Here is a 16,473-nt window from a genome sequence, read left to right as displayed (position 1 = left end):
TTGCTGTTATCCTTAAGACAGCATCTCTAAAAATGCCCGTGTTACTTCGGGCATTGTAAGAGCGTGGTCTAGGAACTGCCCCACCCTGAGCTCCCGGCTCCCTCCTGCTTACGTGCAGTGGGCTGTGCACACCAGAGTCACCCGACTGGTGCCCTTCCAAAGCAGCAGCACCGAGAGCCCCTCGGAGTTCACTCGGGAGCAACTAAATGGCTTGGCAACCATCCCCAGGGTCTGGCTGGGGGATTTTATTTATCCTTCCCAAACTCACAAGCAGAATTTCTTTTACTACCGAGTTTCCCTAAGATGGTGTGTGACCTGCTCTCAGTTTGCCACTTTGGGGAACGTTTCTGAGATAGTCCCCGGTCCCTCGTCTGTGCTACTTCTGGTTTCGGAGGACGGGTCTCAGGTGACGGAGATGTGCAGCCCGGGAAGCTCCTGTGTAACCACCTGAGAGGAAAAACATCTGCCCGCTGTGTTCCCGGGAATGGGGACCTTAGATTCCACAGCAGAGGTTCTGACGCTGGGCTCCAGACACCCTCCTGCTGATGGTTGAGTTTTAGTGGGTCTGTGAATTCTTTGAAATTGCACACGAATTTCCTGTAAATGTGATCTTTCAGGAGAAAGGGCTCTTGACTTCCATTAGATTCTTCAGGACTTGATGCCCTCAAAAGGCTGAGCACCCCTGCTCTATTACTTTAGGTAACTGGATGTATAGGGTTTCTTGTTTTATTTCTAACCAGTAGAGCGTGAATTGGTTTTATCCAGTTCTCTCTGTCTCTCTCTTACTCTTTTTTTTTTTTTTTTAAGTAGTCTCTACACCCTATGTGGGGCTCAAACTCACAACCCCGAGACTGAGTCATATGCTCCTCCAACTGAGCCAGCCAGGCGCCCCACTTTTGTTCTTTTTGATTATACGTTTTTCTGATTAGATAGCCAATTTTACAGTATTTTTAAAGATCTTTCATGTGGGGCACCTGGGTGGGTCAGTTGGTTGAGCGTCTGACTTTGGCTCAGGCCGTGATCTCAGGGTCCTGGGATCAAGCCCCACATCGGGCTCCCTGCTCAGTGGGGAGCCTGCTTCTCCCTCTCCCTCTGCCTCTCCCCCTGCTTGTGCTCTCTCTCAAATAAATAAATAAATAAATAAAATCTTAAAAAAATAATTTAAAAAATTAAATCTTTCATGTGGGCTTTAAGTTAGTTGCTTAACTTAGGGTGGTGGTTATCTTTAAATATTTCGTGACTTTTTCTTTTCTTAAGAAAGACTTTTTTTTTAGCGCACACGGCTTAAACAGACAAAAGAACACATATATATGTGGAATTCAAAGAAAACACTGAAGCAATTCAAAATTAGAATATTGCCAGTGTGTCATTATTTACTTTCCCCCTAAAAACTCGCCCTGAAGTAACCATTCTTCTAACCTGTGGTAACGATTTCCTTGCCCACCTTTATAGTTTTTGCTTGTAGACATGCATTATTTAGTGTTGTCTGTTCTTGAACTTTATATAATTGGAATCGTACTAAATTGCTGTCTTGCTTCTTCAGCTCGATGGTACGTTTGTAATGTTAATTCGCATTGCTGTGCGTAGCTGTGGCTCATTCATTTCCACGGCTTTGCGGTGCTCTCCTGCACAAATATACCACAATTCATCCATTTCCCTGTTGATGCACAGTGGATGGTTTCCTATTAATAACTGTTAAGAATAATGTAATTTCTTTGCACATATGGTACAGATAGACTAGAGTTTCTCCAGAGTATGTGCCTAGAATTGGATTAGCTAGTTTGTGGGGTGTGAGCAAATTCAACTTTGTTAAAAAATCTCCTGACTTTCCAAAGTGGCTGTAGGAATCAAAGCTCTCATGAGCAGGAGATGAGAATTGTCCCACATCCTTGGTAATCCTTGGCATGATGAGTGTTTTTATTTTAGCTATCCTGGAAGTATGTAGTTGTAGCTCATTGAAGTTTTAATTTTTTTTTTATTACTAATGAGGTTGAGAATTTTAAAATATGCTTATTGACCATTTGGATCTCTTCTGCGAAGTGTCTGTTCAAGTGTTTTGTCTAGTTAGTTATTTTTTATAAATGGCTAAGGTTTGTTTGTTTGTTTTTTTAAGTAGGCTCCATGCCCAGCCTGGAGCCCAATGCGGGGCTTGAACTCAACAATCCTGAGACCAGCCTGAGCTGAGATCAAGAGTCAGGCGATTAACCTACTGAGCAACCCAGGTACCCCCCTGTTTTGTCTGGTTATTATGAGGTTGTCTCTTACTTATTGATTCATTGTGTGTTTTTGAAAAGAGGATGTGTTATGCAATGTTGGGTGTGTTGTTCTATAAGGACCTACTTGGCCAAGTTCAACTGTGTTGTGTTCTAGGTACTACCACTTTTTGGGGGGATACATGTGCTACAAATATCCTCTCCTGCATTATTCTCTTATAGTTTTCTTTATGAGATTGGCATAAGGAAGCTTTTTAATTGTTATTTAAAGCATACACAAAACACAGAAAATATAATAAACCCCTCCACTCCAGTCACCCAGTTCAACAGTTGTATAGTGTTGTTTGATGAGCAGAAGTTCTTAATTCTCGTGTTGGTCACTTTATCAGTCTCTTTATTCAGGGTTAGTATTATTTGCATCTTATTTAAGAAATCTTACCCCGGGGTCTTGAAGATATTTTCCTACATTTTCTTTTGAAAGACTTATAGTATTATCTTTTACATTTAGACCTTTAAGCTACTTGAAGCTGATTTATGTACAATAAGAAAAAGACTCAGGTTTTTTCTGTATCGAGACCTACCTGTCCTAGCACTGTTTATAAAGCAGCCTGTCCTCCCCCACGTGATCTAGGTCAGCACTGATAGAAAATCGCAGATAGGGGCACCAGGGTGGCTCAGTGGATTAAGCGTCTGCCTTTGGCTCAGGTCATGATCCCGGGGTCCTGGGATGGAGCCCCGCATCGGGCTCCCTGCTCCACGGGGAGTCTGCTTCTCCCTCTGCCACTCCCCCTGCTTGTGTTCCTGTTCTCACTATCTCTCTCTCTGTCAAATAAATAAATAAAATCTTTAAAAAAATAAAATAAAATAAAATATCCCCAGTATGATTGTGGACTTGTCTGCTTCTCCACATAGTTGTGTCGATTTTTTTTAAGATTTTATTTATTTATTTGACAGAGAGAGAGAGAAAGTGCATGAGCAGGAGGAGGTGCAGAGGGAGAGGGAGAAGCAGACTCCCCGCTGAGCAGGGAGCCCGATGCGGGGCTGGATCCCAGGACCCCGGGATCATGACCTGAGCCGGAGACAGACGCTTAACGACTGAGCCACCCAGGCGCCCCATTTGTCTTAATTTTTATTTCATGTATTTTGAGATGATGTTATGAGGTTCATGTAAACTTAAATCATTATATCTTCTTGGTGAATTGAGCATTTATTTTATCAATATGAAGTGAACCTGTTTAGCTCTAGAAATGCTGCTTGCCTTCAATTTTTTTGTTTCTGCAATTAATAGAGTGACAAATATCTGCTGGATATGTGTGTGTGTGTATACATACACACATTTTTGTTGTGGTAAAATATGTATAACATAAAATTTACCATTTTAACCATTCTAAGTGTACAATTCAGTGGCATTAAGGATATTCACATTGTTACGCCACCATCACCACCATCCATTTGCAGAACTTTTTATCATTCCAGAGAGACTCTGTGCCCACTGACCAGTGACTTCCCATCCCCCCCTATGGGGGGAAGTCCCCCTTTTACCTCTTGTAGGAACCTTTTCTTAGTGGAATCACAGTGTGTGTTCTCTTCTGCCTGGCTGCTTTCACTTGTCCTAATGTTCAAAAGTTTCAGCCACGTCCTAGCATGTATCAGACTTTCATTCCGTTTCGCAGTTTAATAGAGCTCCATTGTTTGCATACGCCACATCTTGTCTATCCATTCATCTGTTGGTGGACACTTGGGTTGTTTCCATCCTTTGGCTATTGTGAACAATGATACTGTGAACACCGGTGTAATAGGGATGTGTTTGGGTCTCTTCTTTCAATTCTTTTGGGTTTACACACACATACACATTTTATATTTTCCAATTAAAAATGTTCAACCCTGGGCACCCGGGTGGCTCAGTTGGTTAAGCGACTGCCTTCAGCTCAGGTCATGATCCTGGGGTCCTGGAATCGAGCCCCGCGTCGGGCTCCCCGCTCAGTGGGGAGCCTGCTTCTCCCTCTCCCTCTGCTTCCACTCCCCCTGCTTGTGCTCTCTCTCTGTCAAATAAATAAATAAAATATTTAAAAAATAAATAAATAAAAATAAAAATGTTCAACCCTTCTAAAAACTTACATGTTTCTCTCAGAAACATATATATTATATATATATATATAATCTAATTTATGCTTTCAATTCGTCCTGCCTGTTCTATGTGCTTTTCACCTATCCTTTATTACTTTCTTCTGGATTGATGACTATTAAATCATTTAATGAAAATAAATCCTTTCATCCCCTCTATCAGTTGTTTGGAAGATCTGCACTGTTTCACTTTCTTTTAGTTCTTACTTGGAAATTACAACATGTACTATCAATGTATCAAAATCTAAATTTAATTAATGTCTTTACACTCATCCCAGACAATCACAAACCTTAGAATATATTTAAATTATATTTTCTCTTTTCAGACTTTAATGTTATTATTGGGTGTCTTCATTTAAAAAAATCCTCCTTCGGGGCGCCTGGGTGGCTCAATTGGTTAAGCACCTGCCTTCGGCTCAGGTCATGATCTCAGGGTCCTGGGATCGAGCCCCTGCTCAGCGGGGAGCCTGCTGCTCGCCCTGCTTGTGCGCACGCACTCTCTCAAATAAATAAATAAAATCTTTAAAAAAAGGAAAAAAGAAAAAACCCTCCTTCTGTGTTGTACACCCAAAACTAATGCAATGTTGTGTGTCAACTATACTCAAATTAAAAATATATATAGCTATTTTAAAAACAATAAAATTTCACACAAGAAAAATTTTTAAATAGTTAAAAATCCTCCTTAATACCAGTATTTAATAGAATCCATTTTCACTTACATTTACTCACATCTTTACAATTTTCTATATTCTTTATTCATTCTTGAAATTCTGACTTTCCATCTAGGACCATTTTCTTTTGTCCTGAAGGGTGTCATTTAGAATCTTCATTATCCAACTTATAGTACATCATGAGTTGGCTAATTTAATTTAAATTAAAAAAAAAGAATCTTCATTATTGAGGGTTTGCTGGTGGCCAAATGGAGGCAATGTTGAAGTGTATTTGCACGGGTCCTAGAAGGTCTCATTTCACTGTGTTCTGCTCTCCTTAGTTGTTTTTGCAACATCTGAGAAATCAACTCTAAGTCCAACTATTGCTACTTTGTAAGTAATTTTTTTACAACTATTTATATGAAGAAGTGGACAAATAGTATAATAATTCCTGTTTGCTCATGATTCAAGTTTGATAATTACCAATTTATGGCCAATTTTTTTCATCTGTACTCCTACCCACTTCCCAGCCACCTGTTTTATTTTGAAGCAAATGGAAGACATCACATTATTTCATAGATAAATCTTTCAGTATACAACCTAAAAGATAAGGGATTTCTCTTAAACATAAGTGTAATACTAGTATTGCCCCTAAAAATTAACAATAATTTATTCATATTATTAAATATCTAGTCAGTGTTCAAATTTCCAGTTGTTTTATAAATGATTTTTTAAGCTTGAATAAGAGGCTCACATTGCTAGTAGTTTTTATATTTGTTAGATTCTTTAGATCTGTATGTTCATTTCCTTTTTTCCGCTTTCTTTCTAATTTATTTGTTGAAGAAACCAAGTGTTTTGCCCGTGGTGCTTTCCCCAGACTGCCTTCTCATAGCGCATTGAACATGTTCTGTGACCACACATAAGAATTTCTCTTTGTCTTGGATGTTCTGCATTTCAGTATGGTGTGTCTACGTGTGGATTTCTCTTAAACTTTTAGAACCTTTCTGCCAGGGCGTTTCTGGGATCTTTGAATGTGTGGATGTGTATCTCTCTTCAGTTCTGAAATATTCTCATCCATTATGTGCCCAGAGTATTTCCTGCCCTGTGGATCTGGAACTCTGGTTAGACGTACATTCGCCCCCTTACTGCTGGTCTCTCAACTTTTATCTCACGTTTTCCATGTCTTTGTTCCCTGTTTGCTTTCTGAGTAGGTTCCTAATGTTTTATCTTTTACTAATCCTCCCCTAAAATATGTCTAACCTGCTGTCAAACCTATTCACTGAGTGTTAACATCGTGTTGTAGTTTTAAACGTGTTATATTTGTTCTATGTGGTTCCTTTTCAAATCTACTAGATTGTATGACATGTAGGTAAGTCCTATCTCTTTATGTTTCTTAGACAATCAGACCAAATTGCAACTTAGAACAATATTCTACAAAATCTTTGGGAATATTGGAATGGAAATTCCAAACAAGGAATCATTTACACCTGCTGCTAGGTATGGTCATCCATAGAACCCTCAGACCCAGGCAAACCCATCTTCAAGAGATTGCTAACAAATTCCTCTCTGCTTTATTCCCAGTCAACATGCACCTCAAAGAGGCCATGTCGTCTTCATCACAATGAGAGTGCCCCCCAGTGCATCTGTCTTACCTGGGATTGGAGCCTCAGTAATTGTAGGTTCTGAGAGAAAGAGGGAAACCCCCAGAATCCAAGCTCTGTTTTACCAATCATCATTTTCTGGCTAGATTTACCTCTCCTAGGAGGCACTTTGCTGAACTCTTTATGTACATTATCTCATTTAATTTTCCCTACAAACCTGTGAGGTTATGATGTTACCTCCTTTTTCCAGATGAGGGAAGGGATGCTCAGAGGGTTTGAAGCAGTTGCCATGGCAACACAGCCAGTGCGTGGTGGGAGAGCCTCGAACACAGCTCTGTCTGCTTCACACCTGAGCACTTTCCGGTCCCCCCTTCTGAGGGATCTTTAGGCTCTTCATCTGACCTCATGGGTTAAAGACCCAGATCAGGCCACAAGAGCCTGATTCACATGCCTGGAATGACAGTGTCAATAGTCTTTGTCTTATTTTGTTGATGTCAAGATTATATAAAATGACTTTTGACAATGATTCAGGCCAATTCATCATCTTGTAGTATAAAAAAAAAAATCAAAGTTTTTGGTGTTGTTTGTTGTGGTGTGTTTTATATTGAGTAAGATATGCAGATCTTAAGTTTAATTAGTTTTTTTACATAATTATACACCTGTTTTCCACTATCCAAATAAAAATATAGACTATTTCTATCACTTACAAATATTCCCTCCTGTCCATATTTCCACTTTTGGAAACAACCATTGCTCTAGTTTCTAACCCTTTAGATTAACTTTCTTTGTTCCTAAATTTCATATATATGTAATCATATACTTTTTTTGGGTCTTTCTTCTTTTGCCCCACAATATTGTTTGAGGTGTATCCATGTTGTTTATGTCATTCATAGTATTCAGTTATGTGACACTGGGAAAATATTTTGCAAAGATACATCTAACAAAAGACTATTATTCTAAATATGGAAAGAACTCTTAAAATTCCACAATAAGAAAACAAACAACCTGATTAAAACATGTGCCAAAGACTTTAACAGTCACCTTACCAATAAAGATAGACAGCGGGCAATAAGCACGTGAAGTGATGCTCCATATCGTGTCATTATAGAAATGTAAATTAAAACAGGGATGATGTACCACAACACACCTGTTAGGATGGCCAAAATTCAGAACACTGACAACAGCAAATGCCGTGAGGATCTGGAGCAACAGGACCTCTCACTCATTGTTGGTGAGAACGCAAAATGGTGCAGCCACTTTGGAAAACAGTCTGGTTGTTTCTTTCAAAACTAAACGTACTCGCACTACTACGTTATTTACCTAAAGGATACAGAAATACAGATACGAAGGGGCACATGCACCCCGATGTTCACAGGAGCATTATCAACAACAGCCAAAGCACGGAGAGAGACCAGATGTCCATCCAGTGAAGAATGGATAGAGAAGGTGTGGTCTATATATACAATGGAATATGACTCAGCCATCAGAAAGAGTGAAATCTTGCCATTTACAGTGACCTGGATGGAGCTAGAGAGGATTATGCTAAGTGAAATAAGTCAGACAGAGAAAGACAATTATCATGTGATTTCACTCAATGTGGAATTTAAGAAACAAAACAGATGAACATAGGGGTAAAAAGAAAAAAGAGGGACAAACCAGGAAACAGACTCTTAACTGTAGAGAACAAACTGATAATCACCAGAGGGGAGGTGGTGGGGGGATGGGTGAAATAAGGGATGGGGGTGAAGGAGCGCATTTGTCCTGATGAGCACGGGGTGTTGTATATAAGTGATGAATCACTAAATTGTACACCTGAAACTAATGTTACACTTTATGTTAACTGGAATTTAAATTAAAACTTGAAAGAAACCCCCCCCCAAAAAAAAACTAAACACATTTTTTTCCATATGATCTAGCAGTCATGCTCCTTGGTATTTATCCAGAGGAATTGAAAGCTTATGTTCTCGTGAAAACCTGCACACGGATGTTTATAGCAGCTCTATTCATAATTGCCAAAAGTATGTAACCCAGATGTCCTCAAGTATAAATAAATAAATAAACTTCACATATGGAGCATCATTTCACTGCATAAATAAACTGGTACAACCAGACAATGGAATATTGTTCAGTGCTAAAACTAAACGAGCTGTGAAGCCATGAAAATACATGAAGAACCTTACATGCATATCACTGAGTGAAAGAAGCCAGTCTGTAGGCTCCATACTGTACGATTCCAACAATATGACATTCTGGAAAAGGCAAAGCTGTGGAGAAATGAAAACATGAGTGCTTGCCAGGGCTTGGAGGGAGGAGGAGGGATGGACCAGCAGAGGAAGAGGAGGTGTGAACGAGCAGAGCACAGAAGACTTCCAGAGAGTGAAAATACCCTGGGTGATACCATAATGGTGGATACATGGGCCCATACCCAGAGAATGTACACCACCAAGAGTGAGCCGGAACCTAAGTTGTGGACTTGGGGGCTAGCTGGGGGCACTCCTAGGACAGATCCAACACCAGGTCCTGGATTCAACCATTGTTCAGGGAAGGCGGCTCCCATTCACACAGGCCAGGTGAGAAATATTCCTCGATTGCACTGCCAGGACCACTTGGGAAGCAGAGAAAAGGGATCTCAAGCTTCTGGAAGCTTCTAGCCCCTGTCCTCCATGTTCTCTGTAGCTGCCTCCTCCTGAGAGACCCAGGTTCCAGCCTTCAGCTCATACTACCTGTGTGGACTTGATGTCTGAGGTCAGTAATGTTCCCTTCATCTTCTATCCCATCTCTCCTACATCCTACATCTCTACTCTAGAGCTGGAGAGGGTTGAACAAGGAGAACTGGCACATAGACTTTTCAGGACCGTGCCTACTGGGGAGGGAAACTGAGCTGGGATGTTCGGGGAGATCTGGTCTGCCATCAGGGGCTTTGAAAGAAGGATAAAAAGGGATCCTGGCCTACAGCACAGTGTTCCTCTCCACACCCAGATGCGCAGAGATCCAGGAATCCCCCCACACACTGAGCTTACTCTTTGATGGGCCTTGGCCTCACTCCTGCCTCCTTATGGTCTCATTTTGGGATGCCCAGGGCTCAAGAGACCAGCCCGGGTCTCACTTACGCAGGTGCACGGGCCTCGGGAAGTGGGAGGGTGGGAAGTGGATCCACATGGGCATCCAGCCCTTAGGGAACCTAAAATGTCCGGGGCAGTTGTGTTTGCACCTGCAGAAGCAAAGTCATGTCCAGCTCTGGGAAGGAGGGTATGACCTGTCTCACAGCAAAGTCAAGGTAGGGCTTGGGCATAGAACACCCACAGGCAGGAAATTTGGCACAAAGGGAAGGAGCCATTCCAACAAGTGCGGTAGAGCTTCTTTCATGGGGAGGGTGGAAGAGGATTTGGGCTGGCAGGAGAGAAAAGGGCAGACACTCCTCTGAGTGTTTGGGTGGCTGCCTCAGCGAAGTTGAAAGTGTGGGGCCGAGACCAGGTGGGACAGGCCAGAGGGAGCCAACTTTCACTTCCTCTTGTCTTTCTATTCATTTTCCCTTTTCCCCTGGGCAAATACGTCTTTGTCATCCCTTTTTTTCCCCATTAATGTCGCATCATAAGCATTTTCCATGTTGTTAAGAGTTTTCTTAATAAAATTTGTAGTGTGGAATCTATTTTGATTACAGAGGATTTGCAGAAACCGTCGAGAGACTTCTCATAGGTCCCTCACCGGGTTTGTCTCTCCCAGCGTCATCGTCTTACCTTATATCAGTCCACTTGACAAAACCAGGGAATCGCCAATGGTACCTTACGATTAACCAAACTCCAGAATTTGTGCGGGCTTTACCAGTTTTTCCTTTCGTATCCTTTGTAAATTCAGGATCCAACCCAGGACAGCCACATTGCGTGTACTTGTTCTGTCTCAGTCCCTATGACAGTTTCTCAGCACTTCCTCATGTTTCATGACCCGGAGAGCTTGGGGGAGGACTGGTTTTAAGTGCTTGTAGAAAGTCTCTCAAAGCGGGTTTGTCTGATTGTTCTCACGATTACAACGGGGTTATGTGTTTTTGGAAAGACTACCGCAGAGGGGACATGCCGTTCTTATCACATTGCATCAGAAGGCGTGCGATATCCACGTGACAATTACTGGTGATGTGACCTTGCTCACTTGGCTAAGGCAGCATCGGCCAGGTTTCTCTCCTGTAAGGTTCCTGCTTTCCCTGTTCCCAGCTCTGTTCTGAGTCACTGGGTCCGGCCCACGCCCAAAAGAGGTGAAGGAAACCATGCTCCTTTTCCTGGAGGGGGTAGTATCTTCATGAATTATTCAGAATTCTGTAAGGAATGTTTATTTCTTCTCCTCAGTTATGTATTAGTGGAATCATTTATTTATTTCTATCAGTAAGTATACTTATCTTATACTTTGGGTTATAATCTAATCCTTCATTGTTTACTTTGCTGCCGAAATTGTTCCAGCTTTGGCCATTGGTGGCTCTTTCAGGTTGGTTCCTGTGTTCCCCATGGTATGCTCCATCCTTTTATTTATTTTTATTTTTTAACACTTCCTTACCTCCGGCACTGTGAGATGCTCTGGGCTCATCTTGTATTTTTCTCTGCCCCAGCCCTAGAGTCTTGGATGGAGGATGGTATTAGGAAACCTGGTTTTTATAACTATTGTTCTCACTTGTTTATTCCATTTGGTAGATTACAATGATTGATTCGGCCATGCTGAATTTTATATTTGGGAGTAATGATTTTTTGGGTTAAAAAATCATTTTGCAAATTTTCCCTGGGAAAATAAAATAGATTTTTCTGAGAAGTAGAGTCAGTTTCCAGGAGGATTAACGGGGAAGGGCGCTGGGCTGACTCAGTCGGTGGAACATGCAGCTCTTGATCTCAGGTTTGTGGGTTCCAGCCCCATGTTGGGTGGGGCTTAAAATAATGACTTAAAAATAAAATCCTTTTAAAAATTAATGGGGAAAAGTCATGTATATTTTTATGTTTCTAGATACTCAGAGGCACATTCCTTCCATGTTACGGTACCAGTGCACACCGCCTCCAAGAATTTATAAATGTACTAGCTCCCCTTCAATTTTTAGAATGAATAGCAAGGCATAGAATGAAAAGTCTTCTTCCTGTCCCTGTCTATTTAATCCCCACACAACCTCCTTCCTGGAGACCATGGTATTAGTTTCTTGTTTATTCCTTCAGAATTTCTTTATGAACAAACCAGCAAAATGAATGCATGCAAATGAGAGCATACTAAGCACACTGTTCTTTTTTAAAAAATAAACTTTCTTTTCTTTTTGTTTAAGATTTTATTTATTTATTAGAGAGAGAGTGCACAAACAGGGGGAGTGGGAGAGGAAGAAGCAGATGCCCCGCTGAGCAGGGAGCCCGATGTGGGGCTGATCCCAGGACGCTGGGATCATGACCTGAGCCCAAGGCAGATGCTTAACTGACTGAGCCACCCAGGCGTTCTTAATCACACTGTTCTTAATCTTGCCCTTTTTATGTGTATTTTGGATATCTTTGTATATCAGCACAGAGAACTTCCTCATTCTTTTTACAGCCGCAAAATATTTCATTGTATGAATTTACTATAACGTATTTAACCAGTCATCTGCTGATGGACATTTAGATGTTTTCCTGATTTTTTACTAAAGCAAACAGTGAGACAATGATTAACCTTCTACTCACATTATTTCGTCTGTGTGCAAGTGTGTTTGAATACTGACATTTCAGAAACATTACTGCTGGCTCAAAGGAGATATACATTTGTAATCTTGTTAGATATTACCATTTGCCCTCCTTAGGAGCTCTATTCAATAAACATAACCCGGGTGGCTCAGTCATTAGGCGTCTGCCTTCGGCTCGGGTCATGGTCCCGGGGTCCTGGGAAACAAAAATAAACGTAACCCACTAGCACCGAATGAGATTGTGACTACCCTATTATCCTATTACACACAAAAGAGTGTGCTATTAAACACATGAGTTCATGTGTCTAAAGCACTTAGAACAGTGAATGGGACATAGCAAGAGAGTGTTAATTACTTTTATTATTGTTGTTATTTTTAGATTTTTTCCCCCAATCTGATTAGTAAAACAATAGTACCTTGGTGTCTTTTCATTTGCTTTTGTCTTATTGTGAATGAGGCTGAAAACTCTTTTCATATGTTTAAGAGACATTTGTTGGCCATGCCAACCTTTATAATCACTATTTAAATCTGAATCTTCTGTTCTTCCTCAACCTAGAAATCCTTGTTTTCTTGCTTACCCACCACTGTCCCAATTCCTCAACCTGGCAATTAGACCTCTCATAGTCTGGCACCAAATTATCTTTCCAATCTCATCTCCATGACTTCCCTATACCTCCTTTTTATTCTAGCCTAAATAATTTAACTATTGTTCTAAAACACCTTGTACCTCTTGGCTCCTGGATCTCTGCTCAAGCCACTAACTCAGTCTGAAATTCTGATTCCCTTTTTCTGAACTGCCCGAGAGCTTTTCTTCCTATCTCAAAACCCAGTCATGCTGATGGGGTTTTGGAATATAGGGGAGGTTCAGTGAGGTGAGGTCCGGAGCTGACAACCAAGAAAGAATTCTTGAGACGTCTTTGGTGCAAAATGGTGGTTTATTAAAGCACGGGGACAGGACCCATGGGCAGAAAGAGCTGCTGCCCTGGGTTGTGAGGTGTGGCTGATTATATATATACTATGGGGTTGGGGGAGGTAAGGAAAAAGGAGGTTTCTTTTTTTTTTTTTAAGATTTTATTTATTTGACAGAGACAGCGAGAGAGAGAGAGAGAGAGAGAGAGAACACAAGCAGGGGGAGTGGGAGAGGGAGAAGCAGGCTCCCCACTGAGCAGAGAGCCCGATGCGGGGCTCGATCCCAGAACCCTGGGATCTTGACTGAGCCGAAGGCAGACGCTTAACGGCTGAGCCACCCAGGGGCCCCAAAAGGATTTTCATATGTTAAAGAAGACTCACAGGATACGGGAGGCCTTGCCAGTGTCCAGTTAAGGTTGTTTTTCCCTCTAGCAAGGCATTAACATGAAGATAGTTGGGAGCTTCCTGGAGGAACATTACACTCTGCCCAATTCAAGTATCTTTCAATGGGCTGCAGGTTATAAGGACATTTAATTGTATCTACATTTCCTTCTGGAAGCCAGGTTATTGATAGAAATGCTTTGTTCTTATAGATTGCTAAGACATTTGTAAATGGGGAGACTCAGGTCTTGCAGGATTGTGATCTCTATAAGTTAACAATTTGTTTTTCCTTTCCTTAGCTTTAGGGCAGTGAGGAGTGCATGAGGAATGTCACAGATATCCCATTGGGGGGTGGGTTGTGGGGTGTCAGCTTCTGCTTTGTCCTCAGCTTGCCTTCTGCTCCTTCATCAATGCCCTGTCTCTAACAAGAAGCATTTTCTGACCACCTCCAGTGTCCTTGGTATTTCCCTTCAAAAACCTGAGGATGCTAGTTATTGATAGACTGGATCAGTCTTTACATATATCTCTCTATTTTTTTTTTTTTTAAGATTTTATTTATTTATTTGACAGAGAGAGACAGCGAGAGAGGGAACACAAGCAGGGGGAGCGGGAGAGGGAGACGCAGGCTTCCCGCGGAGCAGGGAGCCCGATGCGGGGCTCGATCCCAGGACCCCAGGATCATGACCCGAGCCGAAGGCAGACGCCTAACGGACTGAGCCACCCAGGTGCCCCCATATATCTCTTTAGATCCATGTTTTGCCTTTTAGAGTTTCCCATGTGCAGAGACTATGCCTCCTTCTGTTTATCCTCAGTGCCTGGCATAGGGTGTGGGTACCATAGATGTTCAGTAGCTTTTATGCACAATGATTATGCTTAGGGATAGGGTGGTTGGTCGGTGTTTGGAGACAAAGAAGACAAAGTTGGGGGAATAAATAATAGAGATATATGGGAAGATATGAGGGAAAAGTCATGGCAAAGGATAAAGGGAGCAGGTTGAAGGAGACGTGGAAGTGAGTATTTGGGGACGAAGGGTAAGAGCATGAGATGGAGTGAAGATCACTCTCCCACCTGTCGTTGGTAGGGCCCAGGGTTAGAGGCCCCACTGGACGTGGTCACAAGGTGGCTGTGCAAGGGCCCACACAGGCCTCAGGCTAGGGGAAATTAGGTGGAGTTGGCTCCCTCAGCTCTACTATGGTAGGCAGCGAATAGATTATTTAATTCTTACAGAGGTTCAAAGAAGCCCCTGCTGGAAGGCCTGGTTGCTTGTTTCAGAGAAAAAGAAGGGTAAAGGTAGGAAAGTATTTTGTTTGTTTACTGGATTCATTAAAAAAAAAAAAATGTCTGTGAGCACCTGCTATGCTCCAGGCACTGAGAATGCAGACGTGTTGCCCCGTAGGAGTATGTCGTCTAGTGGGGGAAGCAGAAATGTAAAAATTACATGCCGCCATGTGTTAGTATGAAGAAATAATTCTGTACACCGTGCTGTGGAGCATAAAGTAGGGGACACAGAAGAGACTTCTGAGTCTGGAAATCTGAGTAGGCACCTCTTAGGTTGGTGGGAACAGAGGAGAGCCAGGGAGAGGGTGGGCATTACAGGCAAATAGGCAGTGAGAGTTTCAGTTAGCTGGTGAAATTTCATGGGAATTCATGAGATTGGGCCAGGAAGAGACAAGATGGCCACAGGAAACAGAAGCTACGAAGAAGGAGAAGCCATGTGGTAGAGAAAAGACACACTGAGCAGAGCGAGAAGTTCTTGGCAGAACGAGGAGATGGTATCAGAGGCCAGCCCATTGTGTCACATCTATGTATATTAAAATTGGTAGGATTATAATATTTGCTGTCAACCATCAAACATACTTAATAATTCATTAGGAGAGGAATAGTGTATTTACCTAGATATTTAAAATAGCTGTTGCTATTCCTTTATTCCCAATATTGCAGGTTTCCTGCTTGTATCATTTCTAGTCTGTTAGAATGACTTTCCGTTAGCAAACCTTTTGGAGCGGGTCTGCTGGCCACTGATTCTCTTGGTTTTTCTTTATTGGAGAACATCTTTATTTTACCATCATCCCTCCAGGATATTTTTGCTGGATATAGAATTCTGAGTTGACGGTTCTTTTCTTTGAGCACTTTAGGATTCCCCTTCCTCCTGGCCTCCATTCTTTCTGATGAGGACACCTCAGTCTTGTGAATCATTGTTTCTCTGTAGGAAGCACGACGCTTTCCTCTTTCCGAGATTTTTTTCTTTGTCTTTAGTTTTCAGTAGTTTGATTATGATATGCCTGGTAAGGATTTTTGTTTGTTTGTTTTATCCTGTCGGCGATTTGCTGAGCTTTTTGAATCTGTGTGTCTATGTCTTTTAGGAAGTTTGAGAAAATTTAAGCTATTATCTCTTTAAAAAAGTTTTTTTTCTTTTTCCTGCACCACACCCTCTTTCCTGTCTTTCTTGGACTCTGTGACAGGAATGTTAGACCTTTGGTATTCTTCTACATGTTCTTAAGGCTCTGTTCACATTTTTCAATCTTTTTTCCCCTCTGTTGTTCAAATTACATAGTTTCTGTTATCTATGTGTCATTTCCCTTTGTCATTTTCATTCTGTGGTTGAGCTCATTCAGTGAATTAAACAACATTTACTCATTGTATTTTTTAGTTCTAAAGTATTTCATCTGGTTCTTCTTTAGAGTCTCCATTTGTTTCCTGAGACTTTCTGTCTATTAATTCACTTCAACAGTGTTTGTCCTTTCTCGTTGGAGTATTTTATAACCACTCCTTCAAAGTCTTTGTCAAATAATCCCAACCTTTGTGCTATCTTCACCGTGGCATTCTGTTGTCTCTTTTCATGTGAGTTGACATTTCCCTGGTTGTTCTTCTTCTTATCGTATTCTGAATATTTTGAATTTTATGGCGTGGGAGTCAATCTTGTT

General features: G+C 41.5%; 1 protein-coding gene across 3 annotated transcripts in view; it reads left to right on the top strand.

The window, feature by feature from the left end:
* Positions 1–16,473, top strand: part of LOC116649185 (arachidonate 12-lipoxygenase, epidermal-type-like) — a 99,444-nt gene that overhangs the window by 53,988 nt on the left and 28,983 nt on the right. Inside the window, exon 5 of one of the 3 annotated variants that reach the window (XR_004302638.1) lies at positions 2,117–2,155. The exons of 1 other annotated variant lie outside the window; for it this stretch is intronic. The gene's annotated coding sequence lies outside the window, so the exon portion shown is untranslated. Of the gene's footprint in view, positions 1–2,116; positions 2,156–16,473 lie in introns of those variants that run through there. One more of the 3 variants, XR_004302639.1, reaches the window with a different exon arrangement.

This window comes from Phoca vitulina, unplaced genomic scaffold, assembly GCF_004348235.1.
Source record: "Phoca vitulina isolate PV1807 unplaced genomic scaffold, GSC_HSeal_1.0 scaffold47, whole genome shotgun sequence".
Classification (NCBI taxonomy): domain Eukaryota; kingdom Metazoa; phylum Chordata; class Mammalia; order Carnivora; family Phocidae; genus Phoca; species Phoca vitulina.
This window is presented reverse-complemented; position numbering and strand designations above follow the sequence as displayed.